This window comes from Pelobates fuscus, chromosome 5, assembly GCF_036172605.1.
Source record: "Pelobates fuscus isolate aPelFus1 chromosome 5, aPelFus1.pri, whole genome shotgun sequence".
NCBI classification, from domain to species: domain Eukaryota; kingdom Metazoa; phylum Chordata; class Amphibia; order Anura; family Pelobatidae; genus Pelobates; species Pelobates fuscus.
Window position 1 is genome coordinate 209,045,007 of NC_086321.1, and position 18,456 is coordinate 209,063,462.

General features: G+C 42.7%; 1 protein-coding gene across 1 annotated transcript in view; it reads left to right on the forward strand.

Annotated features, from left to right (window-relative positions):
- The window catches only part of KIF27 (kinesin family member 27), an 83,918-nt gene that overhangs the window by 29,518 nt on the left and 35,944 nt on the right, over nucleotides 1-18,456 (forward strand). The window lies entirely within an intron of this gene.

The following is an 18,456-nucleotide window of genomic DNA, read 5'->3' on the forward strand; positions in this document are numbered from 1 at the left end:
AATAGCATATCAAAAGAAAGGGAGAAGTTGAATCTCAAAATTGAATATTAAGGAACATGCAATATTTAGATTATCTGCCTATTCGCATAGACGCTCTCCAATCAGCCGATTCCCTGGTTTGGAAAGTACTGAATGTCTGCTGTAAGATATCTGAAGTCCCTCATGACACGGGGTCAAGAGAAGGCTCCCTCTCTTGCCTCAGGTTGTTGGATAGACTAATGTATATACACACCACCTATATGCCAACATGTGATTAATGAAAATCAATTTATATGGATAAGAGTACTTCACTTCAGTGGGTTCAGCTTCCCAGGGGGCCTTCCCAAATAGCAACCCCTTTACAACACAATATAGATATGTACAAAAAATGGGATACAGCTGTGTATTCACAAGATATCAGTGGAAAAAACTCCTTGAATATCTCCCCTCAGGGAATTGAGGCTGTAATTACATCCATTTTCATTGGCTTCCAGGAACTGATGATATCTCTGGAAATTAATATCAAGAATCAGGATCAGATGAAAAATATTATTTTTATAGGCAAAAAATCAGCCCATAAAACATTAAAAGAATATGAATAATAACTGGTAAAAACTGTCCAATGCCTTTTCGTCTACACAAGGTGGACTTCCTCAGGGACAATCAATTGATATAAAAAATATAACCCAAATAACGGCATTTATTGCCTACTGAGAGAAACTCGCCTCCCTCAAGCCACGTGGCAGCAGGATGGCTGCGCTGCTCGAGGGAGATAAGTACATGCTACATTACCCTCCCAGGAGGATATGCCCACTGGGCATTAAGGACCAGGCTTTTACTGGTGATGGCAGTGAAAGAACCTAAGAGCATGTATATCAACCTGGGGGTACCAGGAATGTTCCTCAGGAATATATCCCTTTCCAATGGACCAGATACTGCAGATTACCCCTCCGGAACCTAGAGTCAAGAATAGCAGCAACCACTACAGGAGGTGGAAAAGTGCGAAGTCCAGTAAACCGATTACAGATCAGAGGTTTCAGCAGGGAGGTATGGAAGACATTGGGTATACGCATGGAACGAGGCAATTTTAGAGCATATGATACAGGGTTCACTTTGCACGAGTGAACTTCATGCAGGGCACGTGGAGACTGATATTTCGGGTAGAAAGCCAAACCCTATCCCCCACCACATAGGAAGGAGCTGCACAACGATGCCTATCCGCCTGTACCTTCTGTTTCTGAGCTGCATTAGCCAATAGCTGTTGAACCTGCTCCCAAGTACTACGTAAACCAGCCATGTGCTCATCCAGAGCGGGAATTCCCTGTGAGGAGAATCTAGTCGGACGAACAACAGAATGCCGACCATAGACTGCGTAAAAAGGTCTGAAACCCTACAATTCATGAGCAACATTATTGCAAGCAACCTCAGCCCAAGGAAGAAGGTCAACCCAATCATCTTGGTGATGTAAAATGAAACAACGTAGATACTGCTCAAGAGACTGGTTGCCACAGTCGGCAGCTCCATTAGTCTGAGGATGGTAATCGTAGGAAAAGGACACTTCAATGCCCATCTCCAAGCAAAAGGCCCTCCGGAAGCGAGGACTAAATTGACTACATCTGTCAGATACAATTTGTTCTGGTATGCCATGTAGACGGAATACCTCCTTGAAGAAAATCCTAGCTAATTCAGCTGAGATGGGGAGTTTCCTCAGGGGTATAAAATGTGAAAGGGGGGGGATTCTACAATAAAATTGATAGACAAGTTGGACCAAGGTTTAGTGGGTATGGTTGGAGCAATCCACATGGTACCTTGTTAATGGTCTTGTTAGCTGCACATTTATCACAAGCAAGCACAAAGTCTTTTATACCCTGTTACGGTTACTCCCAGGCTAGCTGGAAGCTGGACCGCTTGGAAAGTCTGGATCCCAGTTTAGAGAGAGAGAGAAGCCGCTTTGTTTTGATATCCAGAAGGATCCTGTAAGTGTAGAACAATCCCACTAGCTATTTTACAGCTAGGATACTCTTTCCCCACAAAACGAGTCGAGGCTGCGATTTGAAGGTCAAACAAGAACTGATTTTAATGGCACACAGGGATCGGTATTTATGCAAAATCTCAGGTCTAGGGACAACCCCCTCGGGACCTGATGGGATACAGGGATAACACGAGGCATCAACCAATGAGAATACAATGTATCATTTGAATTTGATACCGCCCAGCTTGTAGATAATGAATCCAACGGTTACAGTAATACAATTATCTCCAAGCACCCAAAACCCACGTTTATTTTCCACACAGAAAACACATTAAAAATACATAACTCTTACAGTTTCATAGATACTTCGGTACTTTCACCACTCATTTTATAGCTCTGGTCCTTGTGCACTAATCCACCGAATAGCGACTCAAACCCACGAACCCGTAGCTGTATTCCGTCGAAAGAAAGTTCGTGTTCGTGTATTTGGGTCACAGGCTGAAAATGGCAGCCATGTTTTTAAGTGCAACAATAGGCAGCGGGACCTCGGCGTCAACCCGTGGAACTAATAACGGCCAGTGTTGTGCCCGAATCCCCGCTCTCTGCCTGGATGTGATCGCTGTTCGGTATCCGAAGTTAGCCCTCCGTGAAGGGGCACTTAGCCTGCGGTTAACCGCAACGTTCTATGTTCTAATTGATGCCACACGCCAGATTGAAGGTGGTCCCCGTTCGTGCCTCTTTCGGTAGTTTAACCATCGGTAGATAAGGCACAAACGGATATATACTGGGGCCGTCAATTAGCCTGTGGTTAACCGCAAAACCGCAACTCCCTGCGTGATCAATTGATGGCACACGCTCTCAGCTGGGTGGTCGACCGTTCGGTAGTTGGAGAGGTGACCGGGGTTAAGTGGCGGCACACGCCAGGAGCCGGGTGGTCGGTTGTTCGTTTGACGAACCGGGGTATATATAATCCATTCGAGAAAAGGATGCAGCATTCAAGTACCGAAGCCATAGTATCATAAAATAGTCAATATAATCCAGGTTAAATAGCAGTTTTGTAACATAAATGTTTATTTAAAAAAATGGGTTAACCCTAGCTGGACCTGGCACCCAGACCACTTCATTAAGCTTAAGTGGTCTGGGTGCCTAGAGTGGTCCTTTTAGGATAGAGTACAACGATTTGTCATAAATGGTAAATTTTCAAGCTGGACAAAAGTGGTAAGTGGTGTCCCTCAGGGTTCTGTTTTGGGACCGCTTCTATTTAACATATTTATAAATGATCTTGAAATGGGCATTGAAAGCCATGTATCAGTGTTTGCAGATGACACAAAACTTTATAGAGTAATAAAATGTGAGCAGGATATTGCCTTGCTGCAGAGGGATTTGGATAGATTGGGGGACTGGGCAAGGAAATGGCAGATGAAATTTAACGTAGAAAAAAGCAAAGTTATGCACTTCAGGGTTAAGAATGCACAAGCAATTTACACCCTAAATGGTAGTGAACTAGGGATAACCACACACAAGAAGGATTTGGGAATTGTTATAGACAACAAATTAGGTAGCAGTATGCAATGTCAATCTGCCGTTGCTAAGGCCAGTAAAGTTTTGTCATGTATAAATAGGGGCATAAATTCTCGAGATGAAAATATAATTTTGCCTCTTTATAAATCGCTGGTAAGACCACACCTTGAATATGCTGTGCAATTTTGGGCACCTGTTCTAAAGAAAGATATCATGGCACTAGAAAAAGTGCAGAGACAAGCTACAAAATTGATAAAAGGAATGGAGCATTTTAGTTATGAAGAAAGGTTAAAAAAATGTAAATCTCTTCAGTTTGGAAAAACGGCGCCTGAGATGGGATATGATAACATTATACAAATATATTCGGGGCCAGTACAAACCATTATCTGGAAATCTATTCATAAACAGGGCTATACATAGGACACGAGGTCACACATTTAGGCTTGAAGAAATGAGATTTCATCTAAGGCAAAGAAAAGTTTTTTTTTAATAGTAAGAGCAATAAGGATATGGAATTCTTTGCCTGAAGAGGTGGTTTTGTCAGAGTCTATACAGATGTTTAAACTGCAATTGGATAAATACTTGCAAAAACATAACATACAGGGATATAATTTCTAATTAGTGGGGTAATAGCTGCTTGATCCAAGGAGACATCTGACTGCTATTTTGGGGCCAAGAAGGAATTTTTTCCTAGTTTGTTGCAAAATTGGAAGCGCTTCAGACTGGGTTTTTTGCCTTCTTTTGGATCAACAGCAAAAGCTGTGAGGAAGGCTGAACTTGATGGACGCAAGTCTCTTTTCAGCTATGTAACCATGTAACTATGAGTAGATATGATGCGACTTAGCAGTGAAGAGGATATGGATAGAACTGTTGTAGCTACAATTCTTCCCGGGGGAATGATATAACACTCCTCTGATCTCTCCTTTTGACTCACATTAACCTGCCTGGACAAAGCATCAGATTTGGCATTGGGTGGTCCTGGTCTATAGGTAATGATAGAATTCAATCTGGACAGAATTCTATAATTCAACAGTTTGGAATTTAACCGTTGTGCCTCACCGAGGTACAGAAGGTTATAATGCTCCATTGGCACCATGATGAGATCTTTTGAACCTTTTAGGAGATGTCTCGACTCCTCCAAGGCTACAATAATGGCCAATAGTTCTCTATTGTCAATATCATAATTCCATTCTGCCTGTGAGAGTTTCCTAGAAAAGAAACCACATGGGTGTAAAGGTTGGTCAGGAGACAAGCCTGGGAAGGAATAGCTCCTACCTCAGAAGCATCTACTTCCAATACAAAAGGAAATGAAGGGTCAGGATGGCTGAGGATAGGAGCGGAAACAAAACCTATTTTCAGGCTCTCAAAAGCTTCCCTTGCCTCAGGGGGCCAAGCATAGTGGTTGGCAGCCTTGCTAGTGAAGTTCGTGATAGGAGCTATAATGGTAGAGAAGTTTTTAATAAACCTCCAATAATAGTTAGCGAACCCTATGAACCTCTGGACAGGTTTTAATCCCTGAGGCAATCCCTGTGGGTTTTAATCCCACTCAACAACAGCTGACAACTTCTTGAGATCCACACTGAATACAGAGGCCAAGATAACATAACCCAAGAAATGGACTTCTGTTTGGTCAAACAAACACTGCTCTAGTTTACAATACAGACCATTGTTGAGAAGTGTTTGTAAATTCTTGAAGATGTGTACTTGGGTCAGGGGAATATATAAAAATACCGTCCAAGTACACAATCACAAACTAATGTATGAAATCTCTGAGGATGTCATTGATAAAATCTTGGAAAACCGCCGGAGCATTACATAGGCCAAAAGGTATGACTGCATATTCATAATGCTCACTTCTAGAGTTAAAGGCGATGTTCCAATCATGCCCCTCGTTTATGCATACCAAGTTGTATGCACCCCTTAGATCCAGTCAAAAAGCTCAGTGATAAGGGGAATAGGATACACATTTTCTATTGTTATTTTATTCAACCCTTTATAGTCCATGCAGGGGCGTAGATCTCCCTCTTTTTTGGATACAAAAAATAAACTAGTCCCAGCCGGAGAGGAAGATCTACGTATAAAGCCCTTTGCTAAAGATTCACTAATATACTCCTCCATGATAATACTCTCCTGGAAGGACAAAGGATAAACTCTTCATTTGGGTGGTATAGTACCTGGTAAGAGTTCTATGGCACAATCTTAAGGCCTATGAGGGGGTAACCGGTCTCCCTTCTTCTTATCAAACACCTTTCAGGTGTACGTAAGGGAGGGGTGTGTCTGTAGACAGCGGTAGGGCAGTAGGAATATTAATGAGATGAACAGGAGTGACCTTTTTTTTATACAATTCTCCTGACACTTATCACTCCATGAGATGATATCACTCGGTCTCCAATCAGTAGTGGGTTTGTGTAGACATAACCAAGAATAACCCAATACTATTGATGAAGAAAGGAAGGTGATCACCTAAAAACACAAATCCTCCATTTGTAACAGACCAGAACGCATAGTCAACTGTTCTGTCTCATGAGTGATTAAAGGAAAAATAAAGGTATACCATCTATGGCCTCAACAACCAAGAGTGTTTCCTTGTTTCTTAGGGTTGGTAAGTGGGTTCTGACAAAACCCCTGTCTATAAATAATCAGCTGCTCCAGAATCTGAGTCTATAGACTTTTCACCCTAAGTTAAGTTGATAGGGAGGAGTAAGCGTTTATGAGGCAGCATAGGGGATTCTGATGTCACACCCAAGGCCGGTCCCCTTGTGCAACCTTAGGTGCAACAGTTTTCTGGACGCACCAGAAAAGTCAATCTGAGTTGCCCCTTCTGGCCACAATATAAGCAGAAGCCCCCTTTTCTCCTATATTGTTTCTCCACTTCAGACAGCTTGACCACCCTTAGTTGCATAGGCTTAGTATCTGTAGACAAAGAAACATCAGGTACTGAGGCCCTAGGAGTTATAGCAACTGGAGGACATGATTCCTCTGTTGGACTCTCTCCCTTAACTGGTTATCAATGTCGATAAGATAATCGATAAGGACGTCTAGAAGGACTGAAAGGTATCTGGCTGCCACCTCATCCAGTATGTTATCATTAACCGCCTCCCTGAATGCATATACTAAACCCCTATCTGTCCAATCAACCTCTGAGGCAAGAGTGCGGAAACTGATCGCATACTCCGATATACATCTATTTCCCTGCTTAATCCTCTCTCTGTCAGGATAAAACTACAAAGGTCTTGTAGTCATAAACCAGATCTTTGTTTACCTCCCATAAAGGATTAGCCCATTCCAAGGCCTTGTCGTTTAATTGGTGCATAAAGAAACCGACCTTGGACCTTTCAGTGGGAAAAAACCTGAGAGATGTTTCAAAGTGAAACTCCATCGGTCTATAAACCCTCGACAGGTCTTAGGATCGCCACCATATCTAGGAGGTACAGTCAGGTTTGTGCTGTTCTGACCAGAAGCTTCAATCACCACAGGCACAGGCTGGGGAGGCATAGGTGGAAGGTTATCAGGAGACTGGTGGGCTGTTCTGGCTAACAATGTCTAGAAGGCCTGAGCAAATTGGTCAATTCTATGGTCTATTTCCTCAAATTTAGCCTCGCAAGGATTCTGTGGAGCTCCTATTCCTGCATGCTGCATGGCCCTATCGTAAATGTCACTGGAGTCGTACCACAACACGCAAAAAAGAGGGAATATACAAAAGGTGGATCCAAAAGACGTATAACCGAGCCTTAGACTGGCCGGATTTAACATATTCATATAGCGAAAATCAAGGTCAAGGATACAGAAATACACAAAGTCAACACAAGGCCAGGTCAGGATACCAGAAAATCACAAGACAAATACCAAGCCGGGTGAGGATACCAAAAATTCCAAGTCAAATACATAGCTGAGGTCTGCATACCAGAAATCACAAGGTCAATACGAAGCCGAGGTCAGGATACCAGAAATTACGAGGTCAATAAGGAGCCACGATCAAACACAGAAAATCACTAGGAGCACAAAGCGAGGATCTATACAGAAACCACGATAGGGCAATGAATGGGGCTAAAGCAAGCCTTAAATAGGCTTACCTTTGTTCTGATCGGTTCACATCCTCGTTGAGACTCAAAATAGATTAGAAACGCAATGATGACGTGGTCACTTTAAGAACGGGCGTGATGTCATGCCTAATTTCTATTTATAGATGTCTTGCTGCGTGAATCGGTCAGACCATGCTGCAGGAGGAGGTGAGTGCTACGCGGCTCGAGGGAGGTGACGTTCCCTCAGTATGCCACGCGGAGTGGTCGGATTGCTCGGCAGGAGGAGGTCTGCGCGGCACATGTGACGGACCGCCTGTTAACCTGACTGGGTACCTCCGCCAAGGACCGCTTCCTAGCTGGAATTAGGGAACCTCAGTGCTTCTGCCCAAGTCGTTGTGACTTGACTGAGGTCTCCTGGAGCCTCTCTGTCCTTCCATAGACTGGACGACACACAGTCCTTGGAGCTATAGCCCTTACAAGGACCTTCCCTCTTTGTAACTAGGCGACGCATAGTTCTGGAAGTACAACTTAGGGGTGTGCTAGCTGCGCCATGGCAGTAGGGGGCGCCATGTGGCCGACACAGCTCGCACACTCTCCTAATGACAGCTGTGAAGGAGTGCTGAGAACTCTACCCTAATACAGGCTGCGCTGTGTAGCGTGGCTGTGTCTGCCTCCCCTCCCCTAGCTACCCACTGTGCCCCCTGCTCCCCCACGTAGCCTAGCCCTCTGCTCCCTCACCTAGCTTTACTGTGTCCCCTGCTCCCCCAGCTACCCACTGTGCCCCCTCCTCCCCCACCTAGCCTAACTGTGCTCCTGCTCCCCCGCCCAGCCACTGTGCCCCTGCTCACCCACCCAGCCTAACTGTGCCCCTGCTCACCCACCCAGCCTAACTGTGCCCCTGCTCACCCACCCAGCCTAACTGTGCCCCTGCTCCCCCAGCTATCCACTGTGCCCCTGCTCCCCCACCTACCACCACTGTGCTCTCCCCCAGCTACCCTCTATGCCCCTGCTCCCCCACCTACCCCTGCTCTACCTACCACTACACCCCCACTGTGCCCTCTGTTCCCCACCCACCACTAGACTACCTCTGCTCCCCAACCTACCAATGCACTTCCCCAGCTACCCACTGTGCCCCCTCTCCCCCAGCTACCCTCTATGCCCCTGCTCCCCCACCTACCCCTGCTCTACCTACCACTACACCCCCACTGTGCCCTCTGTTCCCCACCCACCACTACACTACCTCTGCTCCCCAACCTACCAATGCACTTCCCCAGCTACCCACTGTGCCCCCTGCTCCCCCACCTACCCGCTGTGCCCCTTGCTCCCCCAGCTACCACCACTGTGCCCTTTCTCCCCTAGCTACCACGACTGTGCCCCCTCTCCCCAGCTACCCTCTGTGCCTCTGCTCCCCCACTTTCCCACTGTGCCTCTGCTACCCCAGTTACTCAATGTGCCCCTGCTCTCCTACCTACCACTACACTACTCCTGTTCTCCCAGTTAGGCACTGTGCCCCTCCTCTCCTACCTACCACTACACTACTCCTGTTCCCCACTGTGCCCCCTGCTCCACCACCCACCACTACGCTACCTCTGCTCCCCCACCTACCACCATTGTGCTCCTGCTCCCCAACCTACCAATACTGTTCCCCTGCTCCACCAGCTACCATCACTGGGCCCCCTGTTCCACCGGCTACAACCACTGTGCCCCCTGCTTTCCCAGCTACCCTCTGTGCCCCCTGCTCCCCCAGCTAACACTACTCTACAACTGTTCCCCTACCCATCTCCACTGATCCCCCTGCTCCCCACCTACCACTACACTACCTATGCTCCCCCACCTACCAATACACCACCACTGTGCCCCCTGCTCCCCCACCTACCACTACACTGTCCTGCTCCCTCACTTACCACTACACTACCGATGCTCCCCCACCTTCCTCCACTATGCCTTCTGCTCCCCACCTACCAGTTGCAATTGGGACACTAGCGATAAGGAAAGAAGAAGCCCCTATTGATACATCTCAGCCAATCCTAAAAGAGATGCTGTAAAGAGCTGTGAAACCTGAACGGACTCTGCTAGTATGGAGTCTTGGGTATGATATAGCACTATTGACGTATAGCTCCAGGACACAGAGCGCGATTATAATAGTATAGTAGGTAGGACAATCAATTATATTCCAAGGCTACACAACAGCAGGGTGAATACATTGAATCTCTAATACTAGGTATGACAGATATATGGGGTAAGTGAAATGCAGCATATCCCAAATTGTTACACTAACAAACGGGCCGCTAGCAGTATAAGACAAGAGCTCCAATTAGTATATCTTAACCTATTATAAATGTGATAAGAACTGCAGATCCTGACAGCACTCTACTATGCTAATATAGAGCCGTGGGCAGTGGCGTACATACCGCGGTCGCAGCTGCGACCGGGCCTGGCCCACTAGGGGGCCTGGCCGCCCCTGCGACCCGGTATGTACTCACTGTGGCCAGTCTTTTCTCCTGGGGGGCCCAGGAGCCGGCTACCTCAGGGCTTCCCGAGACTGGCCCTGTTTTTCACCGGGCGTGCAGGCTGGCGGGCGCGCGATGGAGCACTCTCCCTGGCTGAGTGTCAGTGAGTGTGTTACTGAGTGTGTTTGTGTGAGTCTGATGTCTGTTAGTGAGTGTGTGTTTTTCAGTGAGTGTGTATGTATGTCTGTCGCTGTGTGTGTCTGTTAGCTAGTGTGTATGCGTCTGTTCGTGAGAGTGTGTGTGTGTGTCTTCAGCACTTACCTTTCTCCAGCGCCGGACTCCCTTGGCGCTGGGGATCCCTCCGCCTCTAAGCTCCGAATGCGCATGCGCGTCAAGAGCCGCACGCGCATTCAAACCGCCCATAGGAAAGCATTACTCAATGCTTTCCTATGGACGTTCAGTGTCTTAGAATCGCGGAAGCTCCTCTAGCGGCTGTCAATGAGACAGCCACTAAAGGCTGGATTAACCCTCAGTGAAACATAGCAGTTTCTCTGAAACTGCTATGTTTTCAGCTGCAGGGTTAAAACTAGAAGGACCTGGCACCCAGACCACTTCATTGAGCTGATGTGATCTGGGTGTCTGTAGTGGTCCTTTAAGTGTGTGTGCATCTGCATGCACTGGCGTACATACCGCAGTCGCCGGGGTCACAGCCCTGCAACCCCTGCGACCAGGTGCCTGCCGCCATGTGTTGCGGCCCCGGCCCGCACAGAGTAAGCGTGGGGGAGGGGGGGCAATGGATCAATTTTAGCACCGGGGTCCCATGGGTCATGAGTACGCCACTGGCCGTGGGTGATGTAGCACTTCGTTAGATATAACAGCAGAAATCAAAAGATGATAAAAGTATGATAAATATAGACAAAATCACCTTACCGTCGTGCTATTATGAATTCCAAGCGAGAGAAATACCATCAAAGTGCTATCTATAACGAGAGCAGACTGTCTAATATAAAAAAAGAGAGACTACCATCAATCATTGTAGCTGGAGTTAAATCTGAAAATATGTTGGTACACATACCTGATACTACGAGTAAAGCCTGATACCAATCTGCTCGTTGCTTCAAGGTAACACCTATTCTAACTGACTAGGCTGCAAAACTCAGGTATAGAGATCTACCTACGAGCAAGTATTCCTAAGTAAAAGATTGTCAAGACATCAAAAGAGGTCCTAGAAAGTAAGATCCACAAGTGTGGTTTCTAACTCAACACGCGTTTCGGCGCTTACTTGCGCCTTTGTCAGGAGTTGGAGTGAGACTGAACTGGCCACTATTTTATATGGCCATGAGAGCCCGCCCCATTAGTGATGTCAGTGTTAACCGCAAATCACATCAGAGGGGGTGTTTCTTCTTTTAATTGGCTTGAATGGATAAAATAAGGATAAAAAATTAACTCCTCCAGTGCCAGATGAAATTAGTTTGCCATCATTGTGGGATTCCTGAATCAATTCTGCATTTGATTCAATGCATCTTTATGAGGAGATGTTGATTGGCGCAGTGTGGTGTTTTGCTGTGCATGCACAATAGTCTCCCAATGCTTTCCAATGTGGAAGCATTGGATTTGCTGAGATTGTCTAGACTGCGGTGGGACCAGCCACAGCAAGACCAGCACCAACACAGTGTGGGGGGAAAAAGGTGAGTAAAAACACATTTCCCATGTTATTGGAGGGGGCTGGGGAGCTAAACCCTGACTGACAGACAAACACACAGTGAGAGACACATGCACTCACTGATTTGACACACACACTGACAGTCAGAGACATATACACACACACACTCACTGATACTGCAACACTCATACACACTGACAAGCCTAAGCACTCTGTCAGCCTCCCACCTGCCTGCTTCAGCGCTCCGTGAGCCGGTTGCCCAGCTCCATTCTCAGGCAGCCCGAACAGGCTCACAAATCGCCGGCCCAAGACAAATTCCTGGTCGCCATAGCAACCTGGTGCCCAGGATTTGTCAAGCCCTGCCCTAAGCAAACAGTTAAAGGGACAGTATTGGTACTTGGACCACGTAATCTAATTGAAGTGGTCTGGGTGCAGTTCCCTTGTCCCCTTAACTCTGCAATTGTAATTACCAGACCCGAATTCAGTAGTGCAGAACTGGTGGCATTATACCCCAAAAAACTTGAGGCTGTAATTGCTGTCAAAGGTGCTTTATCTAACTACTGTTTTAAAGTGACACTATAGGCACCACAACAACCGTTGCTTAATCAAGCAGTTTTAGTGTATAAATCATGCCCCTGCAGTCTGCCTGCTCAATTCCCTGCCATTTCGGAGTTTAATCGCTTTGCTTATGGATCACTAGTCACACCTCCCTGCATTTGATATGCATAGGTTTCCTAAACACTTCCTTTAACCCCTTAAGGACTGAGCCAAATGTACACGTTTTGATCAAAATAAAACATAAACAAAACTTGGAATTTGACTACGTCTGTTCAACCGTAATTCACCTCTTTCTTAAGTGCACCCACACTTATTATATATCATTTTATTCAGTGTTTGTGAATACTAAAAAAGACTGGATATACTCAATTTGCAATACCTTGGGTTGTCACTTTTGCAAATGGTATGCCATTATGGGGATAATTCTCATTCCTGGGCTACCATACGGTCTCAAAGGCAATGTAACCAACTGGCGAATTTCAATGTAAAAAAAACTGAAACACAAGTCTTATATTTGACTCTCTACCTTTTGATAACAACATAAAACATGTACATGAGGGGTACTATTATACCAATATTATAACACAAATATTAGTGTTTCAAAACCGTAAAACGTATCACAAGAATTATATCGTCAGTGTAAGTGCCGTTTGTGTGTTAAAAATGCAAAAAATTTAACTTTCACTGATGATATCTTCATTGTCATAAATTTTACTCTTTTGAAAAACTAATATTTGTGTTCAGCGAGGTCTCCCGAGTAAAACAGTACCCCAAAGTATAGGTTTTATGGTGTCTTGGAAAGTTACCGGGTTAAATATAGTGCTGGCAAATTAAATTCTCTGGACATGTGTGTGCATATATATATATATATAAGTATAGGTAGAAAAGGTAGCACTCACGGTCTTCAGGTTAAAAATCTTCTTTTATTGTGCAAGTTTAAAACATGATGCCAGGATCAACGTTTCAGTCCTCTCTCAGGACTTTCATCAGGATTTTGATCCTGATGAAAGTCCTGAGAGAGGACTGAAATGTTGATCCTGGCATCATGTTTTAAACTTGCACAATAAAAGAAGATTTTTAACCTGAAGACCGTGAGTGCTACCTTTTCTACCTATACTTGGATATCTAAAGTCCCAGGGTGTGCACCCGGGAATTATTTATTATTTTTCTATACAGCCTGTGTGCAAGGATTTTGCATTTATCTATCTATCTATCGATATATATATATATATATATATATATATATATATATATATATATCTATATATATATATATATATATATAGAGAGAGAGAGAGATAAATACAGGATATGCTTGCACTCACGCTCATAGATTGTTGTTTGCCGGGTGCTTGTAATCCAGGGAACAATTATACTTCGGGTAAATAGTGATCAGCACTCTCGGTCTTTAGCAGATTAAAACTTACATTTTATTGAAATCCATTAAAAGATCAACGTTTCAGTTCCTCTTTGAACTTTCATCAGGATCAGACATCTATATCTATATATAATTTATATATATCGAGAGGGAGAGGGAGAGAAGAGCCAGCACTCAAGGACTTGTTGAATAAAGATATGATTGACTTATTTGGAATAAAGCCATTATATATTTTTTCAACAAGTCCTTGAGTGCTGGCTCTTCTATCACTCTGTATTTTGTGCAGCTGAGCACCGGGCAAGAACCACAAGGAAAGCTAGAGTGCAAAACCTCTACATTGTGCAATTGTACAAGTGTGTGTGTGTGTGTGTGTGTGTATATATATATTTATGTATATAGATATATATGTTTTTGTTCGAAGTGTATTTTGCTATCAATATATATTAATATCAAAATACAGTTAGAACGAAATTACACATATATTTTTTACATTTTTTTTTTACGTATTTACATATTTATTTTATGTTATATATATTTAATCAATATCATTCTACGTGTATTTTGATATTAATATATATATATATATATATATATATATATATATATATAAATATTAAAATACACTTAGACATGTAGGTGTAAGTGTATATATTATTTCATTTTAAACTGCAGCAACTGGATCAGCAGCAGGGGGACTCCCTGGGATGCCAGGCAAGTCCCCCATCGCGATTGTCAGCGTGGGATTGCCAACGAACAGGTAAGTGAATTGGACGGTGGGGACATGCTATGCCGTCCGCTGGCTTTTAGAGCCAGATCCCAAGGACTGCATCACACGCCCACCATCCTTAAGGGATTAACCCCTTAACGACGAGTGACGGACAAGGTCCGTCACTCAGGGGATTGCCATAACAACGAGTGACGGACCTCGTCCGTCACCCGTTAAAATTAACCCCAGATCGCCGCAATTGCGGCGATCGCGGGGTTAATGGTGCTCCGGTCTGCCTCTGTATTAGAGGCAGACCGGGAGCACCGACTTGCGCTGTCCCAGCACATGTGCCCGCTCTAACAGCATGTCAGAGCGAGCACATGTGCTGTGTATACTCACCTTCCGCCTCCCTGCACTTCCGGGTTCACTGTGAAGTGCAGGGAGACGGATCATCAGTGATCCTGCCCCCTGTTAAAAAATAAATAAAGGTAAATTAAAATCCCACCCCCCTTTACCCAGTTTAATAAAAAATTAACCCCTTCACTGACTGATTACATTTTACTATGATCTGATTTTTATTATTTTTTTAACCCCTGAGGGTTAATTCTTTTTTTTTTTTTTTCTTTTTTTATATTTTAAAATTATAAATTTAACTAGCTGGGGAGGGTGGAAGTTAAAAAAAGTTTTAAAATAAACTTTAAAAAGTTAAAAAATTAAGTTAAAAAAAGTTTTAATAACGTTTAAGTAAAAAAATTAAAAATAAAAAAAAACCTTTACCCAGTCCAAATAAAAATTAACCCCTTCCCTGCCAGTCGATCACTGCCTACAGTGATCAAAATACAGATCACAGTATTATACTGTGATCTAATTTTTTTTTAACCCCTGACGATTAACTTTTATTTATTTTTTAACCCTCAGGGGTTAGATTTATTTAATTAACTAATTTAAATATTGTATAATTAAATATTTTGCTAGCTGGGGTGGGTGGGAGTTATGGGAAAATGGGGAATTTACTGTTAGTGCTGCTTACTGCTAGTTAGGGGTTAACGGTAAAAAAAAAAAAGCTTAGAAAAATTTTAAATCTGTAAAAAAAAGTTTTACGAAAGTTTAGGAAACTTTAAAAAAAATTAATAAGCAAAACAAAAGTTAAAAAAATACATTTAAAAACGCTAATTACCACTACACCTGGAACAAACTAAAGAAAAAATGATCCCACGCCAAGGTTCAAAATATGCCTTTTGAATTACCCCAGGGTGTATTCTTTAATAGATAGTATGTGTTTGTGTGGAAGTTTCAATAACCAACCATCTAAACTACTCCAAATTGGAACATGGACACAGCATAAAACTTCAAAGTTAGAAAAAAACTGAATGACTGTGTCTCAAATGTGCCCCTTCAACATCCACATATACCTGGCAAAGGTACCACTACACCTGGTACAAGCTAGCGGAAAAATGATCCCACGCTAAGGTTCAAAATATGCCTTTTGAAATACCCTGGGATGTCTTCTTTAAGAAATTGGTATGGCTTTATGGGGTATTTGGATTACGGTATATAGCCTGGTAAAATACTCTAAAATGAGACATGGGCACAGCGTAAAAATTTAAAGTTTGAAAGAAAATGGAATGGCTGTGTCCCAAATGTGCCCCTCCGATGTCCACATATACTTGGCAAAGGTACATACGGGGGTATTTTTGTACTCAGCAGACATAGCTGAGCAACATATGAAGTATTATTCAGTGGTAGTACACATAAGGTTTGCAAAATATACTGTGCAAACTCACTTTGTGTGTCAAAAAGGCAGAAAAAAACGCTTATTACCACTACACTTGGTACACGCTAGCGGAAAAATGATCCCACGCTAAGGTTCAAAATATGCCTTTTGAAATACCCTGGGGTGTCTACTTTAAGAAATGGCAGGCCTTTGTGGTGTAGTTTGAACTTAAAACCTGCGAAGATGCTTGGAAATTGCACATAGGCCCAGCGTCAAAATTCAAAGTTCGGTAAAAACTGATATGGCTTGGTCTCCTATATGGCACTGTAGCTTCACGAAATAGTGCCAAAGACATTCATTGGGGGTGTCTTTTTACTCAGAAGACTTAGCTGAGCATAATTTGGGGGTTTTGAACTTAGTGGCACATATGAAATATACAAAATGCCCAGCAAAAATGCAATCCGTATGTAAAAAAAAATGCCCAAAATATTTTTTAACAAATAATTTGGCATATATTGGTGGAAAAATGGGGGCATGCTAAGGCACAATATGCACCTTATGAGATACCCTGGAGTGTCTACTTTTACAAATGGTAGGCCTTTGTGGGGTTTTTTTGAACAGTCAAACTGTTATAATACCCCAAATGGAAGCATTGGCTCATTAAATCCGTCTCTCAAAACTCTACTGTGAATACTGAAAAGGGCAGGTCTCCTGTATGGCACTGTAGCTTAACAAAATAGTGCCAAAGATATACAATGGGGGGTGTCCTTTTACTCAGAAGACTTAGCTGAGCATAATTTGGGGGGTTTGAACTTAGTGGCACATATGAAATATACAAAATGCCCAGCAAAAATGCAATCCGTATGTAAAAAATTTACAAAATAATTTTTTACCACATACTTTGTCATATATTGGTGAAATAATGGGGGCATGTTAAGGCACAATATGCACTTTATGAGATACCCTGGAGTGTTTACTTTTACAAATGGTAGGCTTTGTGGATTTTTTGGAAAAGTCAAACTACTATAATACCCCAAATGGAAGCATAGGCTCATTAAATCCGTCTCTCAAAATTCAACCGTGAATACTGAAAAGGACAGGTCTCCTATATGGCACTGTAGCTTCACAAAATAGTGCCAAAGACATACAATGGGGGTATCATTTTACTCAGCAGATGTAACTGAATACAAAATAAAACTTTGTACAGGAATAGCACACACCAACTTTACAAAATACACATGAGAAGTTCTTTGTTATAAGTTTGTGTGCCAAAACCCCCCAAAAATACAATTTTACTCCAATATTTAGCAGAGGTTGGCGGTGAAATGGCTACGTAGAAAGTGTCAAAACAACCTTAGGTAAATAGCCTGTGGTGTCTACTTTATATAAATATATACTTTTGTGTGGCAATTTTGTTTTCTTTTATGGCTATTAAGCTTACAAGACAAACATACCAAATTCTAAAATCGCTCCACATTAAAAGTTTATTTTACTCCTTGTGCTTTGTGACCTGTAACTACCAAAAAAAACTTAAAATCCCAGACACGTTATATATTCTGTAAATCAGAACAACTAAATGAATTTATTTTTAATTACTTTCCTTAACCTGCACTAATTGTGCATACATTATTATTGCAAAAACTGTAAAAAAAAACTCTAAATTTCTATTTTTTTGCATTTTTCTGTGTTTTTTTTATAATAAATAAGCATTTATGTATATATATGTTACATCAAATTAAAGCCCTTTCTGTCCTTTAAAAAACGGTATATAATATGCGTCGGTGCAATAAATTTGTAAAATGCAAATTGCAGTTGAACGCAAACAGCAAAAAAGGCAAAAAATGCCGTTGTCATTAAGTGAAAGACAAGCTTCTGAAGCTCTGTCCTTAAGGGGTTAAAGAGACTTTTAATGTTTACGTTTCCATTATTGCAAATTCTGTTTAATTTATCATTTCTTATCTCTGCTCTGTTAATAGCCTTCTACACCCTGCAGGAACCTTATGTGTGTGATTAAACGCCAAGTTACAGAGCAGGAGATCAAAACTTCTAAAGCAAGTTAACACCTGATTGAAATTAAACTAGTTATTTTTCATGCAGGCATGGTCAGTCATAGCCAGGGGAAGTGTGGCTAGGACTGCATAAACAGAAACAAAAGTGATTAACTCCTAAATGGCAGAGAATTGAGCAGTGAGACTGCAGGGGCATGATCTAGACACGTAAACTGCTTCATTAAACTACTTTTTTTTTTTTTTTTTGTCTTTATGTGGCATTGCATGTAGATTGATGTGAGAAAAATAATTGGCATAAGCTTGCAACATAAAAACAGTGGGGGAAATATGGAGTCTAAATAGTTTGTCTGTACTGTGCATATGTTTAGGAAGAGATATATATAATTTAGACATGTGGAAAAATTTGTTATACGAATCTGAGTGAAATTCCTGGTAATCCTAAAAAAATCAGATTCTAAAAATCTGGTTCATTCACAAATGACCA